This window comes from Schistocerca serialis, chromosome 9 (genome assembly GCF_023864345.2).
Source record: "Schistocerca serialis cubense isolate TAMUIC-IGC-003099 chromosome 9, iqSchSeri2.2, whole genome shotgun sequence".
Lineage (NCBI taxonomy): Eukaryota > Metazoa > Arthropoda > Insecta > Orthoptera > Acrididae > Schistocerca > Schistocerca serialis.
In genome coordinates, this window is record NC_064646.1 from 9,112,717 (window position 1) to 9,125,974 (window position 13,258).

The 13,258-nt window shown below is 40.3% G+C and overlaps 1 protein-coding gene across 2 annotated transcripts in view; it reads right to left on the bottom strand.

The window, feature by feature from the left end:
* Positions 1-13,258, bottom strand: part of LOC126418804 (myelin regulatory factor) — a 337,499-nt gene that overhangs the window by 16,383 nt on the left and 307,858 nt on the right. The window lies entirely within an intron of this gene.

Below are 13,258 nucleotides of genomic sequence, written 5' to 3' on the forward strand. Positions count from 1 at the left end.
AGCCGGCCCACATCATTAAGGGTTTAGAAGAACTTCACAATGGAAAATCCAGGTTGGTTTAGAAAACTAGTGTTTGAAGAGCTAATCCATATGACATGAATGGTAAAACAAATGTGTGTTCTCACAGATAATTGGCCCCACAGTTACATACATTTTGCCAGTAACTGAAATATGTGCTTTGTCATTAGTCATCAACTCCACATCAGGCTTTTTAACCACTCGTTACTTCTCACTTAATTGCACATCCACTTCCTTTCCCTCACATTTGATTTGTTAATTTTTTTTTTTTTTTTTTTGACTAATTGTACGAGGTTTGTTCAAAATAAAACTGAACTTCTGTTATAATACCTCTATTGCTAACTGTATAACATTTTACGCACTGTACCCCTCAAAATAGTCCCCTATATGGGCAATACATTGTTCCTATCATTTCTTCCACTTTTGGAAAGCCTTCTGGAATGCATTTTGTGGGATGGCACACAGATCTCTTGTCGCACTGTCCTGAATCTCCTCTATGGTTTGGAAAAGATGTCCTGTCAACATGGTTTTAAGTTTGGGAAACATGAAAAAGTCTGCTGGGGCTATGTACAGAGAATATTGTAGATGGTGTACAATGGAAATGTGATGGCTAAAGAGCTGCGAATAAGGAGTGATGTGTGAGCTGACGCATTGTCATGAGGCAACATCCAAGACTAGTTTTTCCACACTTCAGGCCTCTTCCTGCACACAGGATCACTCAAACTGACTAAAATTCACTTGTAGATCTCCTTGTTTACCACCTGACCAGGTGTTACAAACCCCTGATGGACAATGCCTTTGAGGAAAGGGGGGGGGGGGGGGGGAAGAAAAAAAAAAAAAAAAAAAAAAAAAAAAAAAAAAAAAAAAAAAAAACCAACCAACTCATGCATGCTGTTTTTGAACAAGCAGACCCTTTGGCCACCCACTGCAACAACTGCTTAAGAAATCAAATGTTTTGCCAAGTCTGTAGCAAAATTTCACATGAACACGTTGTTCTTCAAGCTCTTTCATTGTCACTGTGTCACTAATCCAATGAACAGCTCATACATGAGTTTCGTTGAGCTTGGCAACTAATGGTCACAGTGAAATGAGGCTAATGGCAGTTCATTTGTAAACCTGCCGCTACATGAGCTCTGCAGCCACAGTGTGCTCCCTCTGCCATTTGGTGCACTATTTCAAAAGTTCAGTTTCTTTTTGAACACGTCTCATATGATGCATACTTTCTACTTTCTGTTTTACTTTGTAGTTATCACCTAACTACTTTTTTTCTTTTTTTTTTAAGGAAGGATTAAACATTCACCATTTAACTCATTTTTCAGTCAACCCTTCTCCAGTTATTGTTTTGTCATTTGATAAATGGACACACGCACATTCAATTTTTTGGTCTTTCACAGTATTTAATTATGTATGTCAGGCTTGTCAAATAGCAATTACTTTTTTTGATGGAAAAATATATTTCTACTCATCACATAGAAGAAGCACTGAGTTGCAAACAGGCACAGTGAAAAGAGTGGCAGGTACAATGAAAAGACTGATAAACATTCGAGCATTCAGACAAAAAGTCCTTCTTCCGAAATAGGAAATTTACACAAAAACAACTCACACACACACACACACACACACACACACACACACACGGCTATTATCCTCAACTGCTGGGGTGTGACTGCAACTGGATTTGAAGTGAGGAACAGTAATGGGAGAGTGGTGGAGTTAAAGAGAATTTATGGGGTGGGGAGGGGAGGGATAGCAGGGTAGGGGTAGGATGTTGTGGCACTTGCTGGTGTGTGCATGGACATGGTGGGGACAGGACAGGGCTGCTTGGTGCAGAATCGGGATATTGCAGGGAGAGGAAAGAAGAGAAACGTAGAGAGGGAGAAAAAATTATTAGATGCATTGGTGGAGTGAAGGGAACATATAGTGCTGGAGTGGGAATGCGCAATGGGACAGCTTGGTGGAGGACAGGGACTAGTGAAGGTTGAGGCCAGAGGTGATACAGGAATGAAAGACAAGTTGGAGAGAGAGTTCCCATGTGTGCAATTCAGAAAAGCTGGTGTTGGTAGAGAGGATCCAGATGGCACAAGCTGTGAAGCAGTCACTGAAGTGAAGCATATCAAGTTGAGCAGCATGTTCAGCAACTGGGTCATCCAGCTGCCTCTTGGCCATAGTTTGGCAGTGGTCATTCAAGTGGCCAGACAGCTTGTTAGTTATCATGCCCATGTAGCAAGGTCCACAGTAGATCACATGGCTGCTGTCCATTTATCAAATGACAAAACAATAACTGGAGAAGGGTTGACTGAAAGCCTTTGATGGGATAGAAGATTCCTGTGAAATGACTAGAGTAGCAGGTAGTGGGATGATGTGTGGTACAGGTCTTGTGCTATATCTCTTACAGCAATATGAACCATGAGACAAGGGCTTGGGAGCAGGTGTGGAGTAAGGACGGGCAAGAATATTGCATAGGGTTGATTGGTGGCAGAATACCACTGTGGGAGAAGTCGCGAGGACACGGGATACAATATTCCTCATTGCAGGGCATGACAAGAGGTAGTCGAAACCCTGCAGAGAATGTGATTAAGTTACTCCAGTCCTGGGTGGTACTGAGTCACAAGAGGTGTGCTCCTCAGTTGCCAGACATTCGGTGTGTGGGAGGAGTTAGGTGACTGGAAAGTGAAGTTATGGGAGATTTGTTTTTGGACAAGGTTGGGAGGAAAATTTCAGCCTGTGAATGTCTCAGTGAGACCACTGGCATTTTTGAAGAGGGTCTGCTTGTCACTGCAGATGCAACGACCACAAGTGGCTAGGCTGTGTGTAGGGGACTCGTCGGTATGGAATGGGTGACAGCCATTGAAGTGGAGGTATTGTTGATAGTTGGTAGGTTTGATGTGGATGGAGGTACTGATGTAGCCGTCCATGAGGTGGAGGTCGAAATCGAGGTTGTTGGGTTGGAGAGGACCACACGAAGTGAATAAGGAAGAAGGTGATGCGATTCTGGAGGAATGTGGGTAGGGTGTCCTGACTGTTGATGAAGATAATGAAGTTGTCATCACTGAATCTGAACCAAATGAGGGGTTTGAGTTTTTGGGTGGTTAGGAAGGATTCCTCCAAATGGCCCATGAATAGTTTGGCATAGGATGGTGCTGTGCAGGTTCCCATTTCTGTACCATGTGTTTGTTTCTAGCCCGCATCTCGTGGTCGTGCGGTAGCGTTCTCGCTTCCCACGCCCGGGTTCCCGGGTTCGATTCCCGGCGGGGTCAGGGATTTTCTCTGCCTCGTGATGGCTGGGTGTTGTGTGCTGTCCTTAGGTTAGTTAGGTTTAAGTAGTTCTAAGTTCTAGGGGACTGATGACCATAGATGTTAAGTCCCATAGTGTTCAGAGTCATTTTTTTGTTTGTTTCTAGGTGCTACCTTCAAAGGATAAATAACTGTAGGTGATGATACAGTTGATCATGATGATCCCAATGCCCAACTGACCCCAATGCCATGGACATTGGGGATGTTAGTGCAGAAAGAAGTGGCATCAGCAGTGATGAGCATGGTCCTGGGTGGTAAAGGAATAGGAGCTATGGAGAGTCGCTGGAGGATATGACAGGTGTGTCTTGTATATAAGAGGAAGTCAAATGAAAACCAGATGTACGGAAACTCCAGGTTGAAATATCAACAATATTATGAAAAGGAGGTATTGCACACTGTAAAGATGACACGTTGATTCACAGCCAGACATAATGAAATGAATGTTACACATTGAGCTTTTGGCTAAAGTCTTCTTCAGAAATGAAACACACACACACACACACACACACACACACACACACACACACATACATATTCACATAAGCACGCACACCTCACCTCACGCACGCATGACCACTATCTCTGGGAACTCTGGAGCAGCTGGAGATAGCAGTCATGTGTGCATGAGGTGTGCTTTCTTGTGTGAATGTGTGTGTTTTCTTTTCAGAAAAGGGCTTTAGCCAACTCAATGTGTCAGCCTTACAGTGAGTAGAAATTTATCATTTTCATAATAATGTTAGGTAAACTGTTTATTGTTTCACAGTAATCCTCACAACTGTTAATACATTTATCCCACGGTGAGACTACATGTTCAATGCATTCATGGAAAAATATCTGCGCTTGCCTATAGAACCATTATTGCACCCAGGTGTGCACCTCATTGTATGGAGCATATAGATGGTCACAAATGTCCTTCTTCAGAACAACAAAAATAGGAAATCACATAGGGAGAAAATGGAAATGAGTGTTTGGCGTCATTGGCCGGGAGGCCCCTTACGAGGCAGGTCTGGCTGCCTTGGTGCAGGTCTTATTACATTCGACACCACATTAGGCGACCTGCACACCAGATGGGGATGAAATGATGATGAAGACAACACAACACCCAGTCCCTGAGCGGAGAAAATCCCCGACCCAGCCGGGAATCGAACTCGGGCCCCTGAGATGGCAGTCCATCACGCTGACCATTCAGCTATTGGGGCGAACAACACGGGGAGAGATAAGGCCTGCATGGAGAATGTATAAGGGGTTCCCAGTGAAACTTCTGCAGCATAGCTGAAACAACCTTGGCAAAATGCGGACTGGGAAATCCTTACACATCCTCAATGCAATCCTGATATCTCCCCATGTGATACTCATATTTTTGGTGCCCTGAAGAAAGACATTTGTGGCCATTGATTTGCTTTGGAAAAAGAGGTTCACACCTGAGAACAATCATGGTTCTGTAGACAACCACAACCATTTTTTCTCAAAGGCATTGACCATCCTGTCCCACAGCGGGATAAGTCTATTAATGGTTATGGTGATTAGTTCAGAAGTAATAAACAGTTTAATTACTTTTTCCATTTGTCTCCTTCCAGAAACTTCCTGGCAGAAACTGTGTGCTGGACTGAGACTTGAACTTGGGATCTAAACTGAGCCACCAAAGCACGACTCACGACCTGTCCTCACAGCTGTACTTCTGCCAGTACCTCATCTCCTTCCTACCAAACTTCACAGAAGCTCTCCCGTGAAACTTGCAGAACTAACACTCCTGGAAGAAATATTGTGGAGACATGGCTTAACCACAGCCAGGGGGATGTTTCCAGGGGCCAGGGTTTGTAGGTGGACAAATCTGACAGTTAGTCCACCAACTACCTATCCGCTTTCCTGCTCTCACTCCAGCACTGCACATGCCATCTATTTCACCAATGCACTTAACAGTCTTTGCTCCATCCCTATGTCTTTCCTCTCCTGTCTCTCTTTCCCCATTCCCCAACAGAGCCTCCCGACTCTGCATCTAGCAGCCCTATCCTGCCGATCCCCCCCCCCCCCCCCCCACAACATCCTTGCACACTCCCCCAAGCTGCACAACATCTTCCCCTGCCCCTAACCTGCTAACCTTCCTCCTCCCTTTCCCATACCTCCTCCTTATCCCCACCACCAACTACCCCAGACTGCTGCTCAAGTCAAACCTAGACGAGGTCCACAATCAGACTCCAGTGGCTGGAGACAGTAGCCATGTGTGTGTGAATGTGTGTGTGTTTCCTATTCTGGAAAAGGACTGTTTGTCTGAGAGATTAAATGTTTGGCAGACTTTTCATTGTGCCTGTCTGCAATGCAATGCCTTCTGTGTGTGTTCAGTAGCAATCCGTCTTTTTCATATTATTATTATTCCATCCTGTACTTCCCTTGTTTGCCTTCTTTTGATGAGAAATTAATTTACAGGAATTGTGTAGCATGCAAAGATAAAGAAGTGTTGAGCTTGTCAGTGTCCTTATTCCCACAATTTCTTACAGAACCAATAAAAGTGAGGAAGCTGCATTTTTTGTGGGCACTACATTCTTAAAAAAGGAGCATAATATGATAAGTTATTCCTATTCCTACAAAGAAATGTTAAAAAACTGTAAGTGTTGCAGTTTCTTATGTGAACAGGTACAAAGATGCTGAAGACTACTTGCCCAAGACAAAACAGTTGGTCTTTTCATTATGACAATGCACCACCACGTCAGGAAATATTCATACTATGCAACTACTGTAAATTTCAAAATTCTTGACTACCCTCAGCCCTATCTTGACAAAGTTAACTTTGTTTTGCTTCTACACATAAAAGCTCACTTAAGCTACACATTTCTTTTGCTATAGAGCTCCTGAAGGCATTGGAGAATGAATGAATGAATGATTAAAAGAAAACTCTGGGTAATCGGTTGGTGAATAGTCACAAAAAGGTAAGAAATGCAATAGATGTAGCAAAAATTGCATTGTAAAAGTAAATTACTCCACAGGAAATTACTAATAAATTACATAAAATATCTCAGATCTGTGCATAAATTGCTGGGAAAAGGAGCAGCTACTAAGATACACTAGTCAGTTTCAACTTTCTGGGGATTACAAGTTTAACGCCTTATGCTTGTTGGAAATTTGTAAAAATGCTTTTTACCAGTGTCATCTCCAACCCAAACATGGGGAAATGTACGTTTAGTCATTTCATTCATTCATTCATCATATTCTACAGATTTCATTTTGAAGCTGAGCCTTCAAGGACGTGTGATACATGAAAAGTGTACACCAACAAAGAGAATTAGTTGTGAGAGACTTAGACTGTAGACCGAGTTAGCAACTACTTATAGTCAAACTCTTATATCCTCTATGTGTGTGGACAAAGTGAATTTAGCAGGAAAGCCACCACTTCGATAAAAAAAAAAAAAAAAAAAAAAAAAAACAACAACAACAACAACAAAAACAGCTGCTAGCTATCTACTACTGCTTGCTTCATATTTGGTTGACTACATCAACAATGTCACAGATTGAAATGCTACAACAGCAATGTCTTCACTACAATGAATTCTGTTACTTTTCATGCTGTGAACAGTAATATTCATAATTTAAGGTCTATGCAGAAATCATTTTTATATTCTATGTTGCAGTTGTGTATCTCACAGTTATCTGTAACGGATTTTTATAACGAAGACATCTTTTACAAATTGTCCAGTCACAGACTTAACATATTTTTACTGCTGACTTTTTCATTAGAAATATTCTATACAAAATGCAACTGCAGTAGATCAGTGCAGTGAGATATACTTCCAGCTTATAAGTGTGTTTATGTGGCCCAGCTGATCTCCACCAAAGAATTTTGCATTTGGAGTTGCATTTAATGCACAACTATCGACATTTATTTGTGTGACCAGTAAGAATACTTCCACCCATAGATTGAAACCACATAATTTATAAGCCCAAATATCATGAAAGAAGGCAGGTGTATGTGAAAGAGACCTGAAAACATTGTAAGGTTCTAGATAGATTACATAATAGTGAGACAGATATTATAAAATCAGGTTTTAAAATGTAGCACTTTTTAATGGCAGATGTGGATTCTAACCATAATTTATTGACCATTAAATGCAGATTAAAACTATGGAAACTGTAGAAAGGAAGGAAATTAAAAGGATGGGACATGGATAAATTGAAAGAGCCTGAGGTTGTGGAGAGTTTAAAAGGGAGCATTAGGCAACAATTGACTGAAACAGAGGAAAGGAATACAGTAGAAGATGAATGTATAACTTTGAGGAATGAAATAGTGAAAACACTAGATGATCAAATAGGCAAAAAGACAGTGGTCAGTAGAAATCCCTTGATAACACAAGAGGATGAAATGTGTGGTACTGCTGGCAGACGCACATAAAAGGCACAATTTCTAACTTCCAGAACTAACATTCCCTTCAGCTGGGAGGAAAGAGTGATAGACTGAGCAAGATTAAAAAGAAAGGGCAGGTCACTCAGACCCACATGTTGTGAGGAAGAGGGTAAACAGAGATGAAGGGGAAGGCATCAGAGACAATATGTCATGGTCAACATCTACATCTATACTCTGCACACCACTGTGAGGTGTATAGCAGACAGTATGTCCCATTGCACTAGTTGTCAAAGCTTTCTCCCATTCCTTTCATGTGGGGATCACAGGAAGAATGAGTGCTTAAATGTCTCTGTGCATAATGTAATTAGTCTAACCTTGTCTCTGCGACCCCTATGGGAGCGATAGATAGGAGGTTGTAATATATTCCTAGATTCATTGCTTGAAATTGGTCCAGAAACATTCTGATTATGTTTTCATGAGATACTGTTCATCTATATTCAAGCTTCTGCCAATTCAGTTCTTTCAACATCTTTGTAACACTCTCCCATGGATTGAACAAATCTGTGACTGTTCGTATTGCCCTTCTTTGCAGTCGTGTAATATCCCCTGCTAGTCCTATATGGTAAGAGTCTCACACACTTGAGCAGTATCCTAGGATGGGTAACATGAGTGTTTTGTACACAGTCTCTTTTGTAGACTGATTGCTTTTCCCCGGTGATCTACGAATAAATGATCCTCTGCTTCCTACTTTACCTATAACTGAGACTCTGTGTTTGTTCTATTTCATATCCCTGCAAAATGTTACATTCAGGAATTTGTATAAGCTGACTGATTCCAACTGTCACTCATTGATATTATAGGAAACTGCTTTCTTTTGTGAAGTGCACAATTGTACATTTCTGCACATTTAAAGCAAGCTGCCAATCTTTGCAGCAAATCTTATCAAGATCTGACTGAATATTTGTGCAGCTTCTTTCAGACAGAACTTCATTACAGATAACTACTCCCTCTGTGAAAAGTATGAGGTTACTATTAATAGTGCCTTTTAAGTCTTAATATTCAACATGAACAACAATGGTCTCAACACACTTCCTCGGGGCACACACAAAGTTACTTCTGCATCTGTTGATGGCTCTCCATCTGAGGTAACTTGCTGCATCCTGCCTACCAAATAGTCCTTCATCCAGTCACAAATTTCACTTGATACCCCATCTGACTGAACTTTTGACGATAAGCGTAGATGTGGTATTGAGTCAAATGCTTTTTGGAAATCAAGCAATATGGGGGGGGGGGGGGGGGGGGCGTCGAGGTGGTCGAAAATTTTCTAGCCTAACAAATAAAGAATGACAGAAATTTTGTAACACCAATTTATTTTTTAATATAATACCCGTGTACACTAAAGCACTTGCGGGTATGCTCAGGTAACTTCTGCAAACCATTCAAATAAAAAGTTTTTGATTTAGAGTCCAACCAAGCATTCACAGCATCAATCACTGCATAATCATTGTCAAATCATCGTCCGTTGAGGTCTTTTTATAGGTTTGGGAAAAGAAAAAAGTCTGATGAAGCCAAATCAGGAGAATATGGTGGATGATGTAACAATTCGAACCCACAGTCATGCAGAGTTTCCAGTGTTGCTATGGCTTTGTGTGCTGGTGCGTTGTCCTGATGCAGAAGAACTCCATTTGTCAATTTTCTGCGACTTTTTTTTCTTTCTCTCTTCTCTTAAATGGTGCAGTAGGGTGCAATAGTACAATGGATTGATAGCTATGCCCTTTTGCAACTAATCCACCATAATTACACCTTCTGCATCGCAGAAGACGATGCCATCACATTACCGGCTGATTTTTGCACCCAGAATTTTTTTGGGGTAGGATATGAAGGATATTTCCAATGTTGTGACTGTTGTTTTCTCTTAGGATCAAAGCAGTGAACCCACATTTCGTCCATTATCACATACCTTGCATGAAAGCCATCTTCAACCACTTCAAATCGGCAGATGATTTCTTCACACCACTGCACACACTCCCATCTCTGATCTGCATTCAAGTCTTTTAGGGCCCACTGAGATGAAACTTTCCACAGTCCCATAATATCCACAACAATTCATGAGCACACCCATGGGAGGTTCCAAATGTGGTTTCAATGTGCTGCAACATCCACATCTACATCTACATCTACATGGTTACTCTGCAATTCACACTTAAGTGCCTGGCAGAGGGTTCATCGAACCATTTTCATACTACTTCTCTACCATTCCACTCTCGAATCGTGCATGGGGAAAAAGGAAAACCTAAATCTTTCTGTTCGAGATCTGATATCTCTTATTTTATTATGATGATCATTTCTCCCTACGTAAGTGGGTGTCAACAAAATCTTTTTGCATTCGGAAGACAAAGTTGGGGTTTGAAATTTCGTAAATAGATCTCGCTGCAAAGAAAACTGCCTTTATTTCCGTGACTGCCACCCCAACTCACATATCATATCAGCGACACTCTCACCCCTATTGCATGATAACACGAAATGAGCTGCCCTTCTTTGCAGTTTTTTGTTGTCCTCCGTCAATTCTACCTGGAAAGGATCCCATACCATGCAGCAATATTCCAGCAGAGGATGGACAAGTGTAATGTACGCTGTCTCTTTAGTGGGTTTGTTGCATCTTTTAAGTGTTCTGCCAAAAAAGTGCAGTCTTTGTTTCGCCTTCCCCACAGTATTATCAATGTGGTCTTTCCAATTTAAGTTGTTCGTAATTGTAATTCCTAGGTATTTAGTCAAATTGACAGCCCTTAAATTTGTGTGATTTATCATATACCAAAAATTTATTTGATTTCTTTTAGTACCCATGTGGATGACCTTGTACTTTTCTATGTTTAGTGCTAATTGCCACTTTTCGCACCATACAGAAATTCTCTCTAGATCATTTTATAATTGGAATTTATTGTCTGATGGTTTTAGTAGATGGTAAATTACAGCGTCATCTGCAAACAATCTAAGGGGGCTGCTCAGATTATCACTTAGATCATTTATATAAATCAGGAACAGTAGAGGGCCTATGACACTACCTTGCGGATCGCCAGACATCACTTCTGTTCTACTCGATGATTCACGGTCTGTCACTATGAACTGTGACCTCTCTGAGAGGAAATCATGAATCCAGTCACACAACTGAGACAATACTCCATATGCATGCAATCTGATTAATAGTAGCTTGTGAGGAATAGTATCAAAAGCCTTCTGGAAATCTAGGAATATGGAATTAATCTGAGGTCCCTTGTCAACAGCACTCATTACTTCATGGGAGTAAAGAGCTAGCTGTGTTGCACAAGAACAATATTTTCTGAGTCCGTGTTGGTTATGTATCAATAAGTCATTTTCTTCAAGGTGATTCATAATGTACGAGTACAGTATATGCTCCAAAATCCTACTGCAAATTGAGGTCAGTGATATGGGTCTGTAATTCAATGCATTAGCACTATTTCCTTTCTGGAATATTGGTGTGACCTCTGGTACTTTCCAGTCTTTAGGAACAGACCTTTCGTCAAGTGAGCTGTTGTATATGATTGCTAAGAAAGGTGCTATTGTGTCTGCATACTCTGAAAGGAACCTGATTGGTATACCATCTGGACTAGATTAGATTAAATTAGTTTCCGTTCCATAGATCCATGCTGAGGAGATCCCGTGGAAGTGGAACATGTCAATCTTTTTTTTTTTTTTTTTGAGCTGAAATAACAATACTAATAGTATGAATATATACAATACATCATTTGTTTCTATTAAAAAATTCGTCAATGGAGTAGAAGGAGTTGGCCACTAGTAGGTCTTTCAAGCTCCTTTTACACTGATCTTTATTTGTAACTAAATTTTTTATGTTTACTGGCAGATTATTGAAGATGAGTGTTCCTGAGTAGTGGACCCCTTTTTGAACTAAAGTAAGTGCCTTTAAGTCCTTGTGCAGATCATTTTTGTTCCTGGTATTGTATGTATGAACTGAGCTGTTTGTTGGAAAAAGAGATATATTATTTAGGACAAATTTCATTAGTGAGTAAATATCCTGAGAGGCAGTAGTTAGTATACCCAGTTCTTTGAAGAGGTTCCTACAGGACGTCTGTGAATTTACTCCACAAATAATACATATTACACGCTTTTGGACTCTGAAAACTTTTGTTTGACTTGAAGACTTATCCCAAAATATTATACCATATGACATTATGGAATGAAAATAGGCAAAGTATGCAAGCTTTTTCATTTTTATGTTGCCTATGTCTGCTAACACTCGAATTTCAAATACAGATATGTTAAGGCGTTTCTGCAGTTCTGTGGTGTGCTCTTCCCAACGGAATTTATTATCAAGTTGTAATCCCAGGAATTTAAGACTGTCAACCTCTTCTATCTGCTCTTCTTCACATTTTATGCATATGCTGGGTGGAAACCTCTTACAGGTTCTGAACTGCATATAGTGAGTCTTTTTGAAGTTTAATGTCAGTGAGTTGGCTTTAAACCATTTATTAATATCCATGAAAATATCATTAGCAGATCTTTCTAGAACTACACTTGACATACTATTTATTGCAATACTTGCGTCATCTGCACACAAAACGAACTCTGCTTCTGGCAGTGTAACTGATGAGAGATCATTAATGTACACAAGAAAAAGCAATGGCCCTAAGATGGATCCCTGTGGGACACCACATGTAATTTCTTCCCATTCTGATGATGACTGATGACTTAATTCACTAGTCACTTGCACTGACACCCTTTGTTTCCTGTTAGTGAGGTATGACTTGAACCATTTTGCAGCACTGCCCGTGACACCATAGAATTCTAATTTACTTAAAAGGTTGTTGTGGTTCACACAATCAAATGCCTTTGAAAAATCACAGAAAATACCTGCTGCTTGTAATTTGTTATTTAATGAATTAAGTACATTTTCACTGTAGGTGTAAATAGGCTTCTCGATATCAGAACCCTTCAGAAATCCAAACTGTGTTCTTGATAATATGTTATTTGTGGTCAGATGGTTGAGCAGCTGCCTGTACATTACTTTTTCTAAAATTTTTGAGAATGCTGGCAAAAGTGAAATCGGTCTGTAGTTTGATGGTATCCCTTTATCCCCTTTCTTGAATAGAGGCTTAACATCTGCATATTTTAGCCAGTCAGGAAATGTCCCAGTTATAATTGACTGGTTACACAAGTAACTTAGAATTGTACTAAACTCACAAGAACATGCCTTAATTAACTTTGTTGATATTTCATCATACCCACTAGAATGCTTTGTTTTTAAAGATTTTATTATGGACATTATTTCTTTTGGTGAAGTGTGTGATATATTCATGTACTTGAAGCTATTTGTGAAGGCTAGTTTCAGATATTCAAGGGCATTATTTACTGATCCTGAAAGTCCCATTTTATCAGTAACGGATATAAAGTACTTGTTAAATAGATTTGCCACACTATGCCCATCAGTTACTAATGTGTCATCTACCCTTAGTGCTATTTGCTCCTGTTCCTTTCTGGTTCTACCAGTCTGCTCTTTCACTATATCCCATATTGTTTTTATTTTGTTCCCTGACATTGCTATTTTCTTCTCATAGTGCATTTGTTTAGATGTCTGAA